This window comes from Anolis sagrei, chromosome 4 (assembly GCF_037176765.1).
Source record: "Anolis sagrei isolate rAnoSag1 chromosome 4, rAnoSag1.mat, whole genome shotgun sequence".
NCBI classification, from domain to species: domain Eukaryota; kingdom Metazoa; phylum Chordata; class Lepidosauria; order Squamata; family Dactyloidae; genus Anolis; species Anolis sagrei.
In genome coordinates, this window is record NC_090024.1 from 233,282,894 (window position 1) to 233,307,178 (window position 24,285).

General features: G+C 42.2%; 1 protein-coding gene across 1 annotated transcript in view; it reads right to left on the minus strand.

The window, feature by feature from the left end:
* GATA5 (GATA binding protein 5) overlaps nt 1-12,067 on the minus strand; it is an 80,938-nt gene extending 68,871 nt beyond the window's left edge. Inside the window, exon 1 of the mRNA XM_067468225.1 lies at nt 11,949-12,067. The gene's annotated coding sequence lies outside the window, so the exon portion shown is untranslated. The remainder of the gene's footprint in view (nt 1-11,948) is intronic.
* Between the last annotated feature and the right edge of the window lie 12,218 nt (nt 12,068-24,285).

Genomic DNA, 24,285 nt, shown 5'->3' on the forward strand with positions numbered 1-24,285 from the left:
TGTGAAGGTGGCTAACAATAATTTTAAAAATCCTATTTTTTTCCAAAATGTGTTCAGAGGAGCTCTTGCCATTGCTTTCTCTTGGTCTGAAAGACAGTGCGACTTACTTAGGTTTATCCAGTGGATTTCCATGTCTGTATGGAGAGCCAAAGGTCTATCTCTCATAGTTCTTGTTGTACACTTAAATGCATATATGGCCTACTCATGGTGTTATTGTGATAAACTGGATAATAAGAGATTGATGATAATAATAGTAATGCTTTATTTGTACCCCACCACCATCTCCCATGGGGACTCGAGGTGGCTTACAAAATAGTTCACAAAGATGCCATACATAAAATTCATAATACATAAAAATACATAAACCTGAAAACAATAATAACATTGGGTTGTTGTAGGTTTTTTCGAGCTATATGGCTATGTTCTAGAAGCATTCTCTCCCGATGTTTCGCCTGCATCTATGAACCTCACTACCTCTGAGGATGCTTGCCATAGATGCAGGCGAAACACCAGGAGAGAATGCTTCTAGAACATGGCCATATAGCCCGAAAAAACCTACAATAACCCAGTGATTCTGGCCATGAAAGCCTTCGACAATACAATAATAACATTACATAAACCATGTATATAAATATGATAAAACAACCTCTATTAAAGATCCATATAATCAATATAGCAGACTGGCTGAATGCACGTAGAATCTAAATATAAAGTGCTAAGTAATTGGCAATCAGTTCTGGTTACTGTCTAGACATTATCAAAGGCATGCTGAAAAAACAACAAGTTTTTAACTCTTTCCTAAAGCGTTGTAGTGTAAGGGCTTGTCTAAGTTCCCTGGGGAGAGCGTTCCAGAGCCAGGGGGCCACTACCGAGAAGGCCCTACCCTCGTCCGCACACACTAGAGACCGGAAACTTGTTGGCAGCTAATTGAGCTGCTTCAGTAGGGGAATTGAATGCTCTCTGTAGTTAGCTCCAGTTAGTAATCTGGCTGCCAATCTTTGTACCAGTTGCATTACAGTAATCCATTCTAGATGTAATGGACCAGGTGGCCAAATATGTATCTGATCTTAGCGCCCTTTCATATTACACAATTATAAGAATGTCATTCCACTGTGGCTGCATCCAATGAAACCCTGGGATTTGTAGTTTGATGAATCACTAAACCTAATTGGTACAGAATTCCAAGAACCCCTCCTTACATTACATATCCCATCAATATTTGAAGAAGAAAAAAACCCCACACATTCAAAATAAGAGCTAGGCAAAATGAAAAACAACATGTACACTACTTGGTATTGGTTTATTGTATATGTAGGAATAAAAACAACTCCAAGGAGTTCACAGAAAGATCATCTGACGTTCTGGAAAATTTCACTTTGATTCATAATTGAATTCTTTGTGTGGAGCCATATTACTATATAAAGCAGAAGGGATCTGTAACAGAAACAAAAATGAAAATATATTGAAACTGTTTGGCCTGTGACTGCAACACTGAACTCACTGGAGGAAAGGGAAAATATATATGCTAACAAATTAAAAGAAACACTGACTTGAAGGACAGATGATAGACTTCAAGAGGTAGAGTCCACATAAAACTATATTGGTTTAAGTGTTGCACTATGGCTTTGGAGACTATGATTCAAATCCCTGCTCAACCATGGAAAACCACCGAGTCACCTTGGAAAAGAGAGGAAGGCAAAGGCAAACCTCCTCTGAGCAAATATTGCCAAGAAAACCCCATTATAGATTGGCTCAAGGATACCAAGAGTACACTGGGAGGAGCAGGCCTTAAACAGAAGACAATGGAGAGAAGTTAATAGTTTCTGGAAGTTAACCTCTACAAGAGGCTGGTAGAATTAGACATTAGGAGCCAAACCACTAGTCTCATGGAATCAGTAGGATTTACTCAAGTATCCAACCCAGAAATGGTTCAAAGGGTGAAAATGTGTCTTGGAGAAGGCCATTTGCTCAATGGTCTTGGATGGCTGAAGGAGGATTACTACTTTTGTCTCAAAGTCCCATCTCAAAACACTACACTAGCTGGGTTGCTATGGATTTTCTGGGCTGTATGGCAATGTTTCAGAAGCATTCTCTCCTGAAGTTTCACCCATATCAATGGCAGGCATCCTCAGAGGTTGAGGAGTCTGTTGGAAACAATGCAAGTGGTTTTTTTATATCTGTGGAATGTCCAGGGTGGGAGAAAGAACTCTTCTCTGCTTGAGACAGGCGTGAATGTTGCAATTGGCCACCTTGATTAGCATTTAATACCCTTGCAGCTTCAAAGCCTAGCTGGTTGCTGTCTGGGGGAATCCTTTGTTGGGAGGTGTTAGCTGGCCTTGATTTGTTGTCAAAGGCTTTCATGGTCAGAATTACTGGGTTGCTCCCAGTTGGGAGGTGTTAGCTGGCCTTGATTGATTCTTGTCTGGAAATCCCTTACACTAGCTCTTCTATAGATCTCATTGGCATAAATGTAAGGGAACCCATGGGCTTTACCTAGATGTTGACTTCACATTTGGCAACCTTGCCAAATGTGAAGTCAACATCTAGGTAAAGCCCAACCTTGCCAAATGTGAAGTCAACATCTAGGTAAAGCCCAACCTTGCCAAATGTGAAGTCAACATCTAGGTAAAGCCCAACCTTGCCAAATGTGAAGTCAACATCTAGGTAAAGCCCAACCTTGCCAAATGTGAAGTCAACATTGAGGTAAAGCCCATGCTTTCCCTTACATTTATGCCAATGAGATCTAGAGGTTTGAGGTTCACTCACTGGGTGAACTTGAGCAAATCCTACACTCTCAGCCTCAGAAGAAGGCAATGACAAACCTCACCTGAGCAAATCTTACCAAGAAAACTCTGATAGGTTTGCCATAAATTGGGAGACTTGAAGACCCACAACAACAACAGAAAGATTTCCAATGGATTGCTGGAACACTATCAAAGCACTAACCAGGGAAAGAAAAATAAAAGGGAGGAGGAATTCATGGACAAAACAATAGATATTTAGAAAGCACACTTTCCCATCTCCCACTATTGGCTCCCTGGCTTGAAGCAGAGGCAGAGAAAAGGCCGTAAATATCTAGAAGTCACTGGTAGGTGTTGTTAATAATTCACAGCTGGGCTGGAAGGGAAGAAGAGGAAAAGGAGGAGGAGAGGAGATTTAGGAGGGTCTAGATTTAGGAGGGGTCGTGGTCCAGGTGAGTTCCTCTTTCCCAATCCCGGGACAGACAGCACGGCGCCCTTGAGACTCCTTGCTCCTAATCCAGGCCCTGTTTGATTTGTAGACCTTTTGCCCCGGAGGAGACTCAGAACCAAGGTAGGCTTTTTGCAATAAGGTTGTGCCTCCAGAAAGTAAAGACACACAGTCTAAAGCATAAAGATGCCCAGGGGTAACTACACTGTAGAATGAATGCAGTTTAGCCCCACATTAATTGCCATGGCTCTATGGTATAGAATCATGGGATTTGTTGTTTGGTGAGGCACCAGGGGTACAGACCTTGTACAACTACAACTCCCACGATCCCATAGTATTGAGCCATGGCAGTTAAAGTGGGCTCAAGTTTAATTCATTCTGGAGTTAGATGTACTCTATGGCATTATATCAGTTCCATGTCATATCAGTGACTACTAGCCAAAGTAATCATTGGTGTGGGTTGTTGGAAGTTGCAATCTAACCACTTCTGGAGGGGCCCATACATCCCATCCCTGCTCCCCATGCTCTGAAGGGCTGAGATGATCTGTCCAAGAAACAGCACAAGGAAGAAAATAAACAATTTATGTTGTTGTGTGGCTTTGAGTTGTTTCAGAGTTCTGTGATCTAAGGGGAAGCTATCATGAGGTATTGGCAAAATTGGTCCATTGGCTCCCTCCGAGGCCGAGAGAGTGTGACTTGTTCAAGCTTGCCCATTGTAGAATGAATGTAGCTTGACACAATTTTAGAGCAGGTTTTCTCCCTCAGTCCATGGGACTGGAGTAAAAACGATGCAACCATCCACATCTATGGCAGTTATCCTCAGAGGTTGTGAGGCCTGTTGGAAACTAGGCAAGTGAGGTTTATATATCTGTGGAATGTCCGGGGTGGGAGAAAGAACTTGTCTTTTGGAGGCAGGTATGAATGTTACAATTGGCCACCATGATTAGCATTGAATAACCTTGCAGCTTCAAAGCCTGGCTGCTTCCTGCCTGGGGATCCTTTGTTGGGAGGTGTTAGCTGACCCTGATTGATTCTTGTCTGGAATTCTTCTGTTTTCTGAGTGTTGTTCTTTATTTACTGTCCTGATTTAGGAGTTTTTAAATACTGGTAGCCAGATTTTGTTCATTTTCATAGTTGCTTGATTTCTGCTGAAATTGTAAACATGCTCGTGGATTTCCATGGCGTCTTCTGTGTAGTCTGTAGGGCTGTCCAAACACGGAAAAATTTGTTTCTAAACTCGATTTGTTTTTAGGGGGTTTTTGCATTTCGTTATTTAAAAGAATTCCGAAATTTTCCTTTAAAAAAGTTCGATATTTACGAAATTTCGGAAATCATAAAACAATTACGAAACAATTACGAATCAATTACGAATCGATTCGTTAATGGCGGCTGCGATCGCGCAATACGCTAAAAAAAACGTCCCTCTCCCTCTGTTGTTGACTGTTGGTGTGATAATTTTTTTTTTCACTGAGAAAACAAACAGCAACCCTAAAACTTGCACCAGACATGCGGAAATAATAACGAAACATTTACGAATCAATAACGAATCAATAACGAATCAATAACGAAACAATTACAAAACGAATTGGAAAAATTCGTTTTGTTTTTTAGTTGCTCCTGAATGGTTCAATATCGCTTTGTTATAAAAAAAAAATAACGAATTTTTAACGAATTACGAAATTACGAAACGAAACCGCCCAGCCCTAGTAGTCTGATATGATGGGTGTTAGAGTGGTCCAGCATTTCTGTGTTCTCAAATAATATGGTGTGTCCAGCATTGGTTCATCAGGTGCTCTGCTATGGCTGACTTCTCCGGTTGAGTTAGTCTGCAGTGCCTTCCATGTTCCTTGATTTGTGTCTGGGTAATGCTGTGTTTGGTGGTCCTTCTGTAGACTTGTCCACAGTTGCAATGGGATACTGTAAATTTCTGCAGAGGTGAGAGGATCCCTCTTGTCCTTTGCTGAACATAGCATTTGTTGGATTTCCTTAGTGGGTCTGTAGATAGTTTGCAGGTTGTGCTTCTTCATTAGCTTCCCTATGCGGTCAGTGGTTCCCTTGATGTATGGTAAGAACACTTTTCTGCTGGATGGAAACAACCACTATGTGGGACTACACAGAGAAACCACTGAAATGCTCGTGGGATTCAATGGCTTCTCTGTGTAGTCTGATATGGTGGTTGTGAGAGTGGTCCAGCATTTCTGTGTTCTCAAATAATATGCTGCATCCAGGTTGGTTCACCAAGTGCTCTGCTATGGCTGACTTCTCAGATTGAATTAGTCTGCAGTGCCTTTCATGTTCATTGATTTGTGTCTGGACATTGCTGCCTTTGGTGGTAGACTCCTGCAGAGGTGAAAGGATCCATCTGCTATAGATGTGGGTGAAATGTCAGGAGAGAATGCTTCTGGAACATGGCCATACAGCCCTAAAAACTCACAGCATGAAAGCTGCCATTGTATCCCCACTTCTTATAGGACATTGCAACAGCCTTTCTTTTTTTAATCTACTGGGGAGATAAGTGAAAAGAGAGTTTCAAAACAAACTGGAAACAATAATGGATAGGACTGCTCTCATTATTCATTCCTGGAAGGCAAATGACTTGAGAGATCTCCACTCTCCTGGCATACCATGCTTGAAAAAAAGGAGACCAATGTAAGACAAGGTGCCAAATACAAGCCCACAGATTTTGTTTTTCTTTCCCTAACAAAAAGACAGACGGATTGATAGATGGCACAAACAAAGTGCGAGTCTGCTGACACTGACATTTTGCAAATCCACTGTATTCATTCAATTAAGAAGCAAAGGGATTGAAGTACCAAATTAGAAGGAGGTTTGGACCAGGAGCTGAACTTGCTGACTGAAAGGTCACAGGTTCGAATACCTCCATGCAGTCATGCCGGCCACATGACCTTGAAGGTGTCTAAGGACAACGCTGGCTCTTCCACTTATAAATGGAGATGAGCACCAACTCCCAGAGTCGGACATGTCTAGGCTTAATGTCAGGGGAAAACCTTTACCTTTTTTTTTACCTTGGACCAGGGCCTGGAGACAACTCCTAATCCGAAACAAATGTGGAAGAGTGCCCTTATCTGTCTCTCTGTCTGCCTGGTTGTTAAGCTGTTTGATAGCAAGTGATGATGGATTTGATTTAAACAATGAATGCCAAATTAATACACAATTCCTGAGACTCACCACAAGAACTTGCATATATTAGATATCTGTTTTGCGTATCTAATTGTTGGTTTCATAGAGTGTATCTCCAGTGCAGAATTAATGTAGTTTGACACCACTTTAACTTCTATAGCTCAATGCTATGGAATTATGGGAACTGGACTTACACTATCTAAAACACACTCCTAAAAAACTAGGTTTCCTGCTTACAATTTATGGAAATGTCCCTTCGGGATACACATAAAGCTGCTGCTGCTGCTGCTGCTGCTGCTGCTGCTGCTTCTTCTTCTTCTTCTTCTTCTTCTTCTTCTTCTTCTTCTTCTCCTTCTTCCTCTTCTTCTTCTTCTCCTTCCTCCTCCTCCTCTTCTCCTTCTTCCTGTTCTTCCTGTTCTTCCTCTCCTCCTCCTTCCTCTCCTTCTTCCTCTTCTCCTTCTTCCTCTTCTTCCTCCTCCTCTTCTCCTTCTTCCTGTTCTTCCTGTTCTTCCTCTTCTTCTCCTCCTCTTCCTCCTTCCTCTCCTCCTCCTCCTCCTTCTTCTCCTTTTTCCTCCTCTTCTTCTTCCTCCTCTTCTCCTTCTTCGTGTTCTTCGTGTTCTTCTTCTTCTCCTCCTCCTTCTTCCTCTTTTCCTTCTTCCTCTTTTTCTCCTCCTCCTCCTCCTCCTCCTTCTTCCTCTTCTTCTCCTTCTTCTTCCTCTTCTCCTTCTCCTCCTCCTCCTCCTCCTCCTTCTTCTTCTCTTTCTTCTTCTTCTTCTTCTTCTTCCTCCTACTCCTCCTTCTCCTCCTATTATTAATATCACTGAATTCATGACATTACATTTTCTTTTTAAATACACCTTTCTACCTTCATAATAAACAATGGTGGCAGCGGATGGAGGAAGAAAAATACACAGAAGTTTTCAAAAGGCGGATTTAGAACCAAGCCATGTCACACATTTGGATGTATTTTCTATCCTTAAGGTTCTGTTTGAGTACTGAATGCAGAAGTGGGTCCCTCCTCTTGGAAAATCCATCCACATTTAGACATTTAGACACGGACAGGCAAATCTGAACAATGTGTAGCCCACCCGGTGGTCCCATATATATTCAAGCCCCAATGTCGTATTGTTGATTGAGTATTGGACTCCGGAGACCAGGGTTGACGTCTTGGCTTTGCCCTGAAAACCCACAGGCTGGCTTTGGGCAAGTCACTCTCTCTCAGCCTCAGGAACTGACTGGTCTGCTTTAGAGTCCCCATAAATAAATAAGTCGGAAAGGGCTCCAAGGAACACAACAAGCCTACACAAAACTCGGGAGAATAATAATAATAATAATACATCACACAGCCCTAGGCACTTGGGAAGTGTTCCACATGTGATCCAATACAACAGCCAGCAGAGTATTCTTGTTTGCTGTGTACTAATCTTGTTAGGTATTTGATAATAACTAGCCGTCCCCTACCACGCATTGCTGTGGCCCATTCTTGTGGTCATGGGATTTCTGTTTGGGAGGTTTGGCCCAATTCTATCGTCGGTGGGGTTCAGAATGCTCTGTGATTGTAGGTGAACTATAAATCCCGGCAACTACAACTCCCAAATGTCGAGATTCTATTTTCCTCAAACTCCACCAGAGTTCACATTTGGGCATACAGAGTATTTGTGTAGAGTTTGGTCCAGATCCATCATTGTTTGAGTCCACAGTGATCTCTGGATGTAGGTGAACTACAACTCCAAAACCAAAGGACACTGCCCACCAAACCCTTCCAGTATTTTCTGTTGGTCATGGGAGAACTGTGTGCCAAGTTTGGTTCAATTCCATCATTGGTGGGGTTCAGAATGCTCTTTGATTGTAGGTGAACTATAAATCCCAGCAACTACAACTCCAAATGAAAAAATCATAATTTTTTGAGTGATGGTCACTTCTTGTGTTGTGAGACGTTTTGCTGCCAAATTTGGTGTGATTTCGCTCATTGGTTCTTTTGTTTTTAGAGTACTCATTACGCAGAGAACATAATAATAATAATAATAATAATAATAATAATAATAATAATAATAATAATAATAATAACTTTATTTATATCCCATTGAACTCAGGGGACTATACTTCTGATTAGAAGAATAAAATAGATCGTAATAAGCTAGCTTTAAAAACAGGTGGCGGAGAGAAAACTAAACGCAAGTTTTACTCCAGGCTTCCTATTAAATGCGAGAGGGGTTGCTTGCTTTCGACTAGGAGGAAACTGAGTCCATGTATTGTCGAAGGCTTTCATGGTTGAAATCACTGGGTTGTTGTAGGTTTTTTCGGGCTATAAGGCCATATAGAGAATGCCTCTAGATTGAACATGGCCACATAGCCCGAAAAAACCTACAACAACCCAACTGAGTCCATGTTATTTGAGGCTGGAGCGCCACTGTCAAATAATGCAGTTCAAACCTGCATATGTTCAGTGTAGAGCAAGCATGGGCCAATTTGGGCCCTCCAGATGGTTTAGACTTCAACTCCCACCATTCCTAACAGCCTTGGGACCTTTCCTTTCCCCCTGTGGACTCATCTTGTTGTGTTTCAAATAATAATAATAATAATAATAATAATAATAATAATAATAATAATAATAATAATAATTTATTTACTATATTTGTATACCGCTCTTCTCAGCCTTCAGGCGACTAATAATAATAATAATGGGGTGTTGTAGGTTTTTCTCGTGCTATATGGCCATGTTCTAGAGGCATTCTCTCCTGACGTTTCGCCTGCATCTATGGCAAGCATCCTCACTACCTCTGAGGATGCTTGCCATAGATGCAGGCGAAACGTCAGGAGAGAATGCCTCTAGAACATGGCCATATAGCCCGAAAAAAACTACAACAACCCAGTGATTCCGGCCATGAAAGCCTTCGACAATAATAATAATAATAATAAAATCACACAGTCCTAGAGTCTTGGGAAGTGTTCGACTTGTGATTTTGTGATAGGAAATCCAGCATATAGATCTCGTTTGCTGTGACATACTGTGTTTTTGTGTCAGAATAATAATAATAATAATAATAATAATAATAATGGGTTGTTGTAGGTTTTTCCGGGCTGCATGGCCATGTTCTAGAGGCATTTCTCCTGACGTTTCGCCTGCATCTATGGCAAGCATCCTCAGAGGTAGTGAGGTCTGTTGGAAGTAGGAAGTAGATGCAGGCGAAACGTCAGGAGAAAAATTGCCTCCAGAACATGGCCATATAGCCCGAAAAAACCTACAACAACCCAGTGATTCCGGCCATGAAAGCCTTCGACAATACAATAATAATAATGACTTGTTTAAGACTTTCATGGCCCGAATCACTGGGTTGTTGTGTGTGTGTTCCGGGCTGTATGGCTATGTTCCAGAAGCATTCTCTCCTGACGTTTCGCCTGCATCTATGGCAGGCATCCTCCGAGGTTGTGAGGTTTGAGGATGCATGTCATAGATGCAGGAGAAAAACTTCGACAATACTACTACTACTACTACTACTACTAATAATAATAATAATGTGTTATCTTTGCCAAATAAGTGTCTGGCTAAAGAAGACAGCCGAGTTTTTGGGTTTTTTTGACTTGACTCCATGATAAGGAATAGGAAGAATGAACCGGTTTCACATTTACTAAAAGTAAAGTTTGCAAAATCTGGCAATGAAGGCAAAAAGGACAAGCTTGCCGCCTTCTCAAAGAGGAGGCTTCTCTTTCTTGGAGACCATAAATACTAATCGTCCTGGGAGAAAGTATAGCGAAATTCCCTTCTGAATTACACTTTCCAAGGAAACTATCGGTCTTTGTGGACTTTCAAGGGAAGAGACCCGAAAGAAAGCCGGGCCACAGCGCAGGGAGTGAAACTGCACTGCTGAATGAATGTAGTTTGACTTCACTTCGACTGACAGGGCTCAGTCCTATGGAAGCAGGGAAGCTGCGGTTAGAAAGAATTCCAAACATTGGGTTGTTGTGAGTTTATAAACCCCCATTTCCCCATTTTTCTAGTAGGATCCCCCGGTAGCGCAATGGGTTAAACCCTTGTGCCAGCAGGACTGAAGATCCACAGGTCAAAGGTTCGAATCCGGGGAGAGCGCGGATGAGCTCCCTCTCTCAGCTCCAGCTCACCATGCGGGGACGTGAGAGAAGCCTCCCACAAGGATGGTAAAACATCAAAACATCCGGGCAATGTCCCCTGGGCAACGTCCTTGCAGAGACCAATCCTCCCACACCAGAAGCGACTTGCAGTTTCTCAAATCGCTCCTGACACGAAAAATAAAATATCCTAGTTTCCAACAGACCTCACAATCTCTGAGGATGCCTGCCATAGATGGAGGCGAACATCAGGAGAGAATGCTTCTGGAACATGGCCATACAACCCGGAAAACTCACAGCAACCCATTATTATTATTATTATTATTATTATTATTATTATTATTATTATTATTATTAGAATCATAGAATCATACTGGATTGCTGCGAGTTTTCCGGGCAGTACAAACCCTGTACAAACCTCCCTTGCCTACTTTCCAACAGACCTCACAATCTCTGAGGATGCTTGCCATAGATGCAGGCGAAACGTCAGGAGAGAATGCTTCTGGAATATAGACAAACAGCCCGAAAAACTCACAGCAACCCATTATTATTATTAGAATCATAGAATCATACTGGATTGCTGTGAGTTTTCCGGGCTGTACAAACCTCCCTTGCCTAGTTTTCAACACACCTCAAAACCTCTGAGGATGCCTGCCATAGATGGAGGAGAAACGTCAGGAGAAAATGCTTCTGAAACATGGCCATACCGCCCGGAAAACTCATAGCAACTCATTATTATTATTATTAGAATCATAGAATCATACTGGGTTTCTGTGAATTTTCCAGACTGTACAGACCTCCCTTGTCTAGTTTCCAACAGACCTCACAACCTCTGAGGATGCTTGCCATAGATGGAGGCGAAACGTCAGGAGAGAATGCTTCTGGAACATGGCCATACAGTCCGAAAAACTCACAGCAACCCATTATTATTATTAGAATCATACTAGATTGCTGTGGGTTTTCTGGGCTGTACAAACCTCCCTTGCCTAGTTTCCAGAGGTTTCACAACCTCTGAGGATGCCTGCCATAGATGGAGGCGAAACGTCAGGAGAGAATGCTTCTGAAACATGGCCATACCGCCCGGAAAACTCACAGCAACCCATTATTATTATTAGAATCATAGAATCATACTGGATTGCTGTGAGTTTTCCGGGCTGTACAAACCTCGCTTATCTAGTTTCCAACAGACCTCACAACCTCTGAGGATGCCTGCCACAGATGGAGGCGAAACGTCAGGAGAGAATGCTTCTGGAACATGTCCATACAGCCCGGAAAACTCACAGCAACCGACCATGAAAGCCTTCGACAATAAATTCGAAACATCTCAGAAAATTACAAATGCCATTATTCCATCGCAGGGAGACAGGAGGAACAAAGCGGTATGAAACCGATACACACGTGCAGTGTGGACACACTTTCAGTCTGTTGTCAATTAGGAAGGAGAGCATTATAATCCTGCGTTGGAAGGGGGGAAACCCTACTTTAGTTTAAAACCCTTTCAAAGACTGGATAATTTAACATATATAATTTACCTTTCCCTTTTCAATCTGTTGCTGCTGCAGAGTCTTTATTTCGGCTCTCAAGGTCCGGATTGCAGGTGAAATCGGCAAATAAGGAGCGAACCAGGGGTAGAAATGGAGAGAAAACCTTCTCTCTCTCTCTCTCTCAGGCACATCTGGCTGGGAAAAGGAGATAATAATACTAATAATAATGGGGAGGAAGACGATAACGAGGAGGAAAGGCCAACCGAAAGGATCCTGTGTAGACTTTCTCACCCGTTTTGAATGAGTCGCAACCCTCCCCGACTTCCCATTTCGGTCTCATAACCAGATCTCAAATTTGTACTCTCATCTGAAGAAAGGGATTGTCAAAAGACTGTAAACTTCAGCTCTGGTTAAAAAGAGGAAAGGTCTCGCACAATCTGTTGTGTTTCTGCTTTGGCTCCCTTCTTTCTTTTTTCTCCGAGGAGAAAGAACAGGCACAAAAACACAAAACAAAGAGGAACTTCGGCTGGAAGGAGAGGCGGAGAAGCGAGGATCCGGCAAAGGGGAGAAATCCCTTCCTGGAAGGGTTTTGAGAAGAGACACGCGTTGGTTTTGCATGTGTGAATGCGCTACCTCCTGTGAAGTTTTGCATGTTAATCTATGGTCAAAACCCAAGAGCATATACACCAGGCCTGGGCAAACTTGGGCCCTCCCTCCAGGTGTTTTGGACTTCAACTCCCACAATTCCTAACAGCCTACCGAAGTCCAAAACACCTGGAGGGAGGGCCCAAGTTTGCCCAGGCCTGATCTAACCTGTAGAATTAATTCAGCTTGACCCAATTATAATTTGCTATGGCTCACTGCTATGGAATCTGGGATTTGTAGTTTGGTGAGGCACCAGCTCTTTTTGCTAACTGCTTTGTAAAAACTACAACTCCCAGGATTACATAGCATTGAGCCATGGAAGTTCAGGTAGTGTGTCAAGCTACATAGAATCATAGAATCAAAGAGTTGGAAGACCTCATGGGCCATCCAGTCCAACCCCCTGCCAAGAAGCAGGAATATTGCATTCAAATCACCCCTGACAAATGGCCATCCAGCTTCTGCTTAAAAGCTTCCAAAGAAGGAGCCTCCACCACACTCCGGGGCAGAGAGTTCCACTGCTGAACGGCTCTCACAGTCAGGAAGTTCTTCCTAATGTTCAGATGGAATCTCCTCTCCATTCATACAGACAGCCCATGACTCTGCTGATGAGGATTTGATTCTTTCCCGAGTTGACCTTAGGTGGGTCACACACTCTCAGCCTCAAGAAAAGCCCAGTATATGGGCATAACTCTGAAAAGACTTGAAGGCACACAAGAGCAAAGTGTGGACAGGATTCCACATCCAAGTAGATAACTCAAGCGGATTTCAATCTGGGTTGTTGTAGGTTTTTTCGGGCTATATGGCCATGTTCTAGAGGCATTCTCTCCTGACCTTTCGCCTGCATCTATGGCAAGCATCCTCAGAGGTAGTGAGGTGAGGATTTCAATCTGTTTACCTCAATGAAGTTAATTAATTTTGTACTGGGATGTGAGAAACCTGTGCTAAGAAATGCCTGGTGAAAGTGAATGTGTTTATAATATATTTTTTAAAATTAATAAATGCAAGGTGGGAAAAAGGGTAATAATAATAATAATAATAATAATAATAATAATAATTGATTGCTATGAGTTTTCAGGACTGTATGGCCCTGTTTCAGAAGCATTCTCTCCTGACCTTTCACCCACATCTATGGCAGACATCCTCAGAGGTTGTGAAGTCTGTTGGAAACTAGGCAAGTGAGGTTTATACAGCCAGGAAAACTCACAGCAACCCAGTTAATCAGGCCATGAAAGCCTTCTGACAACACAATACAAAATAATAATAATAATAATAATAATAATAATACTCAAGAGCAGTACATGTGAAAAAGATCTTGGAGTCCTCATGGACAAGTTAAACATGAGCCAACAATGTCATGTGGCAGCAAAAAAAGCCAATGGGATTTTGGCCTGCATCAAGAGGAGCATAGTGTCTAGATCTAGGGAAGTAATGCTACCCCTCTATTCCGCCTTGGTTAGACCACTTTACCTGGAATATTGTGTCCAATTCTGGGAACCACAACTGAAGAGAGATATTGACAAGCTGGAATGTGTCCAGAGGAGGGCGACTAAAATGATCAAAGGTCTGGAGAACAAGCCTTATGACGAGCGGCTTAAAGAGCTGGCCATGTTTAGCCTGAAGAAGAGAAGGCTGAGAGGAGACATGTATAAATATGTTAGAGGTAGTCATAGGGAGGAGGGAGCAAGCTTGTTTTCTGCTGCCCTGGACTTGGAACAATAGCTTCAAACTACAAGAAAGGAGATTCCATCTGAACATTAGGAAAAACTTCCTGATTGTGAGAGCCGTTCAGCAGTGGAACTCTCTGCCCTGGAGTGTGGTGGAGGCTCCTTCTTTGGAAGCTTTTAAACTTCCAAAGAAGATGGCTGGATGGCCATCTGGCAGGGGTGCTTTGATTGCAATATTCCTTCTTCTTGGCAGGGGGTTGGACTGGATGGCCCATGAGGTCTCTTCCAACTATGATTCTAATAATAATATAATCCCCCACCTCTCCCTTTGGATTGGGAAAGGGAGAATGATTTGTAGGGAGGCATGTTGAGACAACTCTTCTATCCCTAACTGGATAGAACTCAATTCTGCTTCATTCTGGGTTTAAGAATTTTGAAGTGTGTATATGTGCCTTCAAATCACCTGTCAATCTATGGCTATCCCATGAATTCCATAGAATTGTTTTTGAAGGCAAGGAATAGAGGAGGTAGTCTATGTAAATCCATAGCATTTGTTTCTATGCCCCCATTGACTGTATCAGGATTTGAATTCTAATCTCCACTGAACATCTATGAATATGAAGGAACTGGGAAAATCATCTCTTGACTCTCTAATTATAATCCTATCATAGAAATCCCGGGGCCTAAATATCATGAAGGCTTCTCATTCTGTCTTCTCTTGGAAGCTAAGCAGGGTCAGCCCTTGTTAACATGTGTGTGAGAGACTGTCAGTGAATCTTGGGTATTTGAGGATGGCCTTCCAAAAGAATGACCTTCCCCAAGTCTAGAGACAGACTTCCAATGAAGACCAGAGGCCATAGACTGTATTCCAGAGGAAGAAGACACTTGCAAACCAGTTCCAAGTATTCCTTGTCTGAGAAAAATAGGAATAACTCATGGGATCACCAGAAGGGAACAGGCAATCTGAAGACACACAGACATACTGTAAACTGTAAACTTTTGGCTAAGTTGCACTCCATATGTATCATTTTGATAGTTTTGCATCTGGATTGCCAAATAATTCACCAGCAAGATGTAAGATTTATGATGTGTTGTTTAACAGTGTCTTTAAAAATCCATTTGAAGAAGATTTTGTCCTCTCGGGTGCTATTCATCTGGAAGATTGGACTCTGTTTTGATTTAATTAGGAAAAAGGAACTGGTAGTTCAGGAGTCAAGTTCAGCCTGGTTTGGAAAAGCCTCATCCAATCTTCCACAAAATTACAGAAATCAAAATGCTTAATCAAGTTGTAAATACAGTAGTTTGGAATACACCAGGACAACATAATTTCAAATATAAGTGTAAACAATAAGCCATTGAAATCCACAAGCATCTGGACAATTTCAGCAGAAAGGAGGAAACCATGAAAATGAACAAAATCTGGCTACCAGTATTAAAAACTCTAAAATTAGAACAGTACAACAACAGAGAGGAAATAAACAAGGACATCTAATCACCTCTCAACAAAAGTTTGCTCTAGGCACTGTCAGGCCATTATATGCTAATCAAGGTGGTCAGTTGAAACATTCACACCTAGCTCCAGCAGACAAGAGTCCTTTGTCTCACCCTGGTCAATCCACAGATATATAAACCCTTTTTCCTAGTTCCAACAGACCTCACTACCTCTGAGGATGCTTGCCATAGATGCAGGCGAAATGTCAGGAGAGAATGCCTCTAGACCATGGCCATATAGCCCGAAAAAACCTACAACAACCCATAACAATCCATTGTTTTTTATGAAAGCTTCGCCTTTCCTTTGCTTTAGTTGGGACAGGCTGACAATTCAATGTTAGCTTCAAACTGCAGCGGCCAGACAGTAAACTCCCATGAAAGCATGCAAAAGAAAGCCACAAATACTTGTATAAACCCAATTTTCCTAATTTCCTGCAGACCTCACAATCTCTGAGGATGCCTGCCATAGATGCTGGTAAAATGTCAGGAGAGAATCCTTCTGGAACATGGTCATACAGCCCAGAAAACTCACAACAACTCAGTGATTCTGGCCATGAAAGCACTATGATTCTGCACTATGAAAGGATAATCTGTCACTTTTAACAAACCAATACTCCAAAGTAGCAATCAGATCCAACTATGTGATTTTGTAACTCATTACATTCATTTGTCATTCATGCAGAGGTGTGTGGTTCTTTGCCTCCTGGCACCGACTTCTCTCCGGCTCCACATTCTTTGGGTGGGATGAGGCTGATGTTTTAGTTTTCCCAAATCCCTCAAAAGGTGTATAACGCAAACAAACTTCAGCATTATGTTTTTTTGGAAGTAATTTTTATGCAAGGAAGAGACAAAATGAAACACACAAACAAACTTTACAGATATATAATTACCAAAACCAGACAGCAACGTGTTATTCTCTACAACTAAGAGACTGTTAGGAAACAAAACAGAAAAGGAAGATAGATAATACACACACACACAAAATCAAAGAACTACATACTTCTCACTCTCTATCTGATGTTTACCATCCTTTAACTGATAATGTATCACACTTTTATTATAGGCAACACTCTATTTCATGAACCCCACAGTTGATAAATGTCTCTTTAGTATTGTTATCTTACCATAGTGTTAGGATTGCATCTCTCTATATATCAAGAGGCTGGACTGACAGTAGCATTACTACTAATTGTTGCTTGTTATTATGTGGCTTCAAGTGGACTCCTGTCAAAGGATTTATTCAGATGGCCCTTGCAATTGCCTTTCCGTAAGGCCTAGAGTGTGACATGCTCAAGGACAGCCAAAAGATTTCCATGACTGAAAGTAGATTTTAACTAAAGTTGATATTTATTATTATTATTATTATTATTATTATTATTATTATTATTGTATTTATATCTCTCTTTATCTCCCCAAAGGGGACTCATAGCCGTCCCTTATCTAAGGGTCAGAAAGCTAATCCCTTGAAGGAGAGGCAGGTGCCCCTATCATAAGAGATGTCTCCTTTTTTAAGGGTTGGTAAGCTTGTCCTTTCATATAGAGGGAACAGAATACAGGGTTAGTCAAAATGCATAGGCCAATAAGCCATTCAATTGAATGGCTTATTGGCCTATGCATTTTGACTAACCCTGTACAATCTCTCTCATATATTTGGATGTGAGCCCTTCATAAGGACAAACATGTGACCATTGTATAATGTATGAATGTTGGAGTATGTGTTCATTTCTCTGAAAACATAGGGCCAAGTTAATAGGAAGCAATACTATCATTTGGTATTTAGATAAACCACAAACTTCAGTCAGTTTGGTGTTATGGTTTGAGACCAGGGTCCTATTCATCACTTGGCAATTGATTTTCATAGGATGACTTTGAGCAAGTCCCACACTCTCAACCCCAGAAAACTGCCACAGGAAACAAAAGTAAGGCACACAACAACAACAAACTTTTCAATAGCTACTCTTTGATTGTCAGTCCTACATATTATGAATGTCAAAGGTCCCTTTTTGTTATTTTGAAAGACCTGGCAAGAGTGATTCAAACCCTGGTTTGCCTAAAGCTAGTTGAACATCTAAAAAACTACATTATGTTGGTGCCAAGACCTGAACGGTACTGTAGGTGACAGAGGTCAATGGTGGTCTCTCATTTATGAACTTGCCATAAGCGAAAGCCTGCTTGATGGCAAATAAGAAAAATATTCCATGAGGATCCCACTCTTAATGCCTTTGAACAACACAGCATCCCAGACCTTCTGGGAAAATGTAACATCAGTTGTGAGAAGGCAACCATTGAACAGACATCTAATGTAGTCAGTCTTACTGACATTAAATGACAGTGCAAGAAAAAGAGCACAAAAATGGTAGAACGATAAATGATTGAATGGTAGAAAAGTCATATTCAGGATTCAGCCTTTCTGGATTTTTAAAATTTATTCTGGAAGTTGAGTGAAGTATAATTGTGGGTGGCATAAAATGCCATTCATCCATGACACTCTCATATCATCCATCTGTCCTTATTTATTTATTTATTTATTTATTTAACTGCATTTCTATACCGCTTTTCTCACCCCTGGGGGGACTCAAAGCGGTTTACAACATAATAAATGGCAAATTCAGTGCCTCACATTTGGCAGAAAGTGTCCCAAATCATCTGTTGTCTCACTTTTGCATCCACTTTAAAATGTCCCAATCCCTCTCTCCTTCCACCTTCTCTCTTTGTGCCCTTCCACACAGCCATATAACCCAGAAGATCAAGGCAGAAAATCCCACAATATCTGCTTTGAACTGGGTTATCTGAGTCCGCCCTACCATATATTCCAATTCAATGCAGAAAATATGGGATTTTATTCAGCTGTATGGGAAGGGGCCTGTGTCTTCAGTTTACTTCAATTGCAGCAAACTGATTCAAAATGCAGAAACAGTTTGCATTCAAAATAACTCAGTAGAGAAAGAGGAGAGGAAGGGGCAGAATTTTGCCCTTCCCAATAAACTCAGGCAAAAGCAGACTCCTAGCTTGTCTCATCTTCTTTACTGATAGCTTTTACAATCATGATCTCACTTTATTATTGACTAGCCATTCCCTGCCATGCGTTGCTGTGGCCTAATCTCATGGAAATTCTCATGGTGGTTCACGAAAAGGCCTTACTGGTGCATTATTTAAACTGTTATGCATATTCATATCAAGACCTGATCACCATACTCAATATATCCCATATGCATTGGGGTATTGGGGTAATGATACAAAAGGTTTGCTACGCTAGACCCTCTTTTACTCAGACTCAGCCCCCCCCCCCCGAAACTCAGCCCCCCGAACCCCCCCTGAAAAAAATTCAGCCCCCCACCCCCCAAAATGAAATCCTGGCTATGGGCCTGTCCACAGTGCTCTCTGGTTGTAGTTGGTGAACTACAACTCCCAAACTCAAAGTCAATGACACTCAAACCCTTCTAGTGTTTTCTGTTGTTTATGGGAGTCCTGTGTGACATGTTTGGTTCAATTCCATTGTTGGTGGAGTTTAGAATGCTCTTCGATTGTAGGTGAACTATAAATCCCAGCAACTATAACTCCCAAATGACAAAATAATTTTTTATGAGTGATGGTCACTCCTTGGGTTAGTAGGTGTCTTGTGGCCACATGTCATGGTTTCCACTGGTGAAATGTTGGAGTATACTCTGGAGATTGGTGGATTCTGAGAGTTGTAGCCCACACATTATAGCCCACTTATTATTTCACATTGTGGATCTTTTGGCCACGAAGAAGTACTTTTCCAGAAATGCTTGAACCCACCCCCATTCCACTCTGCTTTGCTTAATCCTTCTTCCAAAGGCCAATAATGGGGAGGGAGGAGAGGAGAAGAAGGAGCCAGCTATTTGGGTTTATTAACCTCTCTGTGGCCAGGTGAAAGGTTAAATTCACATGATTCATGGGAGGCGAGAGACAGCACTTTGTTGCTAGGAGTGTGGGGAATGCGGAGGGCTCCAGAGAAGGAGTCTGACTAATCTTTCAGGGAGAGAGCCGGCTCCTGTCTGACGGCTGCAGCCCCAGCAGTTCTGTGTTTCATTTCACAGACTGTCATGCTCCTATCTCTCCAGCTCACTCCCCAGCTCTAGCCTTCTGCCAGATCCTGGGAACTGTTTGCTCAGACAAATTTATAGATGAGGGCCAGGATGGGGCTGGGATTGGGGTTGGGGGTGGGCAAGCACCAGCGCTATTTTTGAGCCGGATCCAAAAAAAGGGCCTGGCTGCAGGCAGCCTCCAAATCTGTGATGTCACATTGAACACTGGAAGCCTGCTAGAAAGTGCGCTGGAAAGAGGCCTGCTTCCTTTTTGTCCCCTTTGTCCCACCAGCTACAGTCAGAGCTTGGGAAATTCACTTGATTGGAAAACAACTCTTAGAATCTACTTGTCAAGGTGTGTCTTGTGCTATGATTTAGAGCCATTTCCAACTTACGGTGACCCGAAGGTGCTTCCTTGGGGAGTTCATCATTACCCTCTTCTCGGGCTGAGAAAGAGTGGCTTGTACGAGGTTAGCCAGTAGACTGCCATGGCTGAGCAGGAATTTGAATCCTGGTCTCCTAGAGTCCTGGTTCAACAGTTAGTATCAAATATTCATAGAATTGGAAGAGAACTCAAGGCCATCCAGTCCAACTTCCTGCCAAAAGCAGGAAGTTGGACATTCGAAGTACCCCTGATAGATGGTCATCCAGCCTCTGTTTAAAAGCGTCCAAAGAAGGAGCCACCACCACACTCCAGGGCAGAGAGTTCCACTGCTGAACATCTCTCACAGTCAGGAAGTTCTTTCTAATGTTCATGTATTTATTTATTTATTTATTTATTTTACAGTATTTGTATACCACTTTTCTCACCCCGAGGGGGACTCAAATTGGTTGTCCTTTCCTGTAGTTTGAAGCCATTGTTCTGCAGCCTAGTCTCTTTTGCAGGCTGAACATGCCCAGCTCTTTAAGCTGCTCCTCATAGGGCTTGTTCTCCAGACCTTTGATCATTTTAGTCACCCTTCTCTGGACACATTCTAGCCTGTCAACATCTCTCTTCAATTGTGGTGCCCAAAACTGGACACAGTGTGATTCCAGGTGTGGTCTGACCAAGGCAGAATAGATGGGTAGCATGACTTCCCTGGATCTAGACACTAGACTCCTATTTATGTAGGCCAAAATCCCATTGTCTTGTTTTGCCATGGCATGACATTGTTGGCTCACGTTCACCTTCCTGTCCACAATGGTTCCAAAATCTTTTTCACACATACTGCTGTCGAGCCAGGCATCCCCCATTCTGTATCTTTGCATTTCATTTTTTCTGTTTTTTCATTAAGTGGATTATCTTGCATTTGTCCCTGTTGAACTCATTTTGTTAGTTTTGGCCCATCTTGCTAATCTGTCAGGATCGTTTTAAATTCTTCTCCTGTCTTCTGGGGTATTAGCTATCCCTCCCCATTTAATGTTGTCTACAGACTTGATGATCATGCCTTCTAGCTCTTCATCTAAGCCATTAATAAAGATGTTGAATAGGACCGGGCCCAGGATGGAACCCTACTTGTGGCACTCCACTTGTCACTTCTTTCTAGGATGAGCACCCTCTGGGTTCGTTCGCTTAACCAATTACAGATCCACCTAACCATAGTTTTGCCTGGTCCACATTTGACTAGTTTGCCAGAAGGTCATGGGGGACCTTGTCGAAGGCCTTACTGAAATCCAGATATGCTTCATCCATGGCATTCCTTGCATCTCCTCATCTTGTAACTCTATTGAAAAAAAGAAATCAGAATAGTCTGGCATGACTTGTTTTTGATAAATCCTTGTTGACTATTAGCAATGACCACATTTGTTTAACCATTGTACTATGACACGTTTACACTAGAAGGACTGGGGCTTTTGGGGGTTGTAGTAAAAAGTAATATTTCCAAGCTCTGGTTACAAATTCCTCTTCCTCATCTCAAATTTCCCAGACCCATCACTGTCCTAGGTTCATTTCCTGGGTAGGGCCCACTAAATTCATCATTATGCTGTTTATATCACCTAAAAGAACAATAGGTCTGCTTTAAACCCTTTTAATTCTAGGGATTGTTTAACTGGATTTTAATCATTGTCTCGGGTATGCTGGATTGGCTTTGTTACATCTGCATAACTAAGAAGTTCTCTTGATTCACTCACCTTCTCAGCCCAAACTAAAAGCCAAATGCCACATCTGTTGTTGTTGTTAATTCGTTCAGTCGTCTCCGACTCTTCGTGATCTCATGGACCAGCCCACGCCAGAGCTCCCTGTTGGCCGTCACCACCCCCAGCTCCTTCAAGGTCAATACAGTCACTTCAAGGATGCCATCCATCCATCTTGCCACATCAGGAGAAGAAAAAGGTCTGGACAGCTGCAGATCTGGGTTGTGAGTAATGCCTCTGATTGTCACAGCTTTCCTCAATAGTGGGAGATGCAGGAAATATCTATCTTCCTTAATCCCAGTTGGAAACTTCACTTGATCTGGTGGATGGCTTTTAAGGCATTCATATAAGGTTAACATTGAGATTGTGAAGTCTTACTGAATACTTACTAGTTACAGAACCATAACTCTAGATTATATATTTTTATTTTTAACTAATTATTTTTAAAGTGTTATGTAAACTTTCTTGGGTCCCAACAACAACAGCAATAATAACATGTTATATGTATATGTAATGCAGTCTGTGCATACCACAGCTTTGCCCCCTAGTTTGTTTGCTTCATGATTGGGTTTTGTATCTCTCTGCTTAAAGGATCCCCATTCCTTCATATATTCCCACCTCCCTCTTCATGAATTCATTTCCACGGTCTCTTTCAGTATTCCATCTCAGTGCTAAAAAAACCCCCTCCACTGATGGCTTTAAATTCTTTCTACCCCTTCTGTGACCCCATTTCTTATTGGTTTGGCTTGGTGTTTCATTCCCATTTGTATCTCACTCCTTCAGTTTCAACTCTCAGCATATTTCTTTCACCTTGATTTTTTTTGTTGTTGGCAGAAGTTCATCAGAATCATCCTCACACTGAGGCGTGTCCATATAATCATGATCTAATGGTTCCCAATTTTAGGCAATCTAAATATATTGGATTTCAACTTCCACAATGCCTGATTACTGACTATGTAGGATGAGGTTCCTCTTCTTAAAATATGTCCAGGATCATAAATTGAGAACCAGTAGTCTACACCACAATCCTCCCCCTCAGACATGGAATCATTGATCTCATCCACATCAGAGCAAGTGCACTGATTTATTTTCCATCTTTGCATCAGGTTTCAGAAAGTTTTTAGTGACTTTCTCCACTCTGGTGCTTTTCAGATGGAAATTCAGCAACCTTTTGGACACTGTTTGGAAAGGGCAGACTTACAGAAACTACTGTCATAAAATATAATGGTGGATGCAACTTTTTATGGTTTTTTTAGAGAGTTCTGAATACCTAACAGATTGAGTATGCCTTATACAAATGCTTGGGACCAGAAATGTTTTGGATATTTGCTGATGTTTTGCTGTTTTGCTGTTTTGCTGTTTACTTAACTGCTATGTTACTGTTTTTAAATGCCTAGTGACTGCTATTGTGTATATTGTATTATTTGTTGTTAAGCGCACTGAGTCACCCTAGGGCTGAGAAGTGCGGTATACAAGTGAAGTAAGCTTCGGCTCGTGCGCCAGCTGCGCCCGTATCTTGGGAAGTCTGACTTGGCCACGGTGGTACACGCTTTGGTCACATCCCGCCTCGACTACTGCAACGCTCTCTACGTGGGGCTGCCCTTGAAGACGGCCCGGAAGCTCCAGCTAGTCCAGTGCGCGGCAGCCATGTTGTTAACCGGAGCGGGACGCAGGGAGCACACAACGCCCTTGTTGTCCCAGCTCCACTGGCTGCCGATCTGCTACCGGGCCCAATTTAAGGTGCTGGTGTTATCCTACAAAGCCCTAAACGGTTCCGGCCCAAAATACCTTGAGAACCGCATCTCGGCCTACGAGCCCACGAGGACCTTGAGATCATCTGGGGAGGCCCTTCTCTCGGTCCCGCCTGCCTCACAGGCACGCCTGGCGGGGACAAGAGAGCGGGCCTTCTCGGTGGTGGCCCCCCGGCTATGGAACTCCCTCCCTGCTGAAATCAGACAGGCGCCTTCCCTCATGGCCTTCCGCAAGGGCCTGAAAACCTGGCTCTTCGAAAAGGCCTTCAACTAAGTGCTATGTTTTTGGAATGACCACCGGAATGGACTATGACTATGAGATTGTCTATGACCCCAAACAAGACGAAGCGGATTTTTAGTTTAATTGGTTGTGTATTAGTAAGATGTTGTGTTATGGTCTTAATCTACTGTAAACTGTTGTCTTTCTATGTTCTATGTTCTGTACACCGCCACGAGTCGCCCTCGGGCTGAGAGTGGCGGTTAACAAGTGCAAATAATAAATAAATAAAATAAATAAGCAAATAAATAAATAAATAAATAAATAAATAAATATTTTTGGACTTTGAAATACTTGTACTGTCATACATGTACACAATGAGATATTGAGGAAATGGGATACAAATCTAAACATTTATTATTTACCATATTTATATCCCACACTTTTCACCTC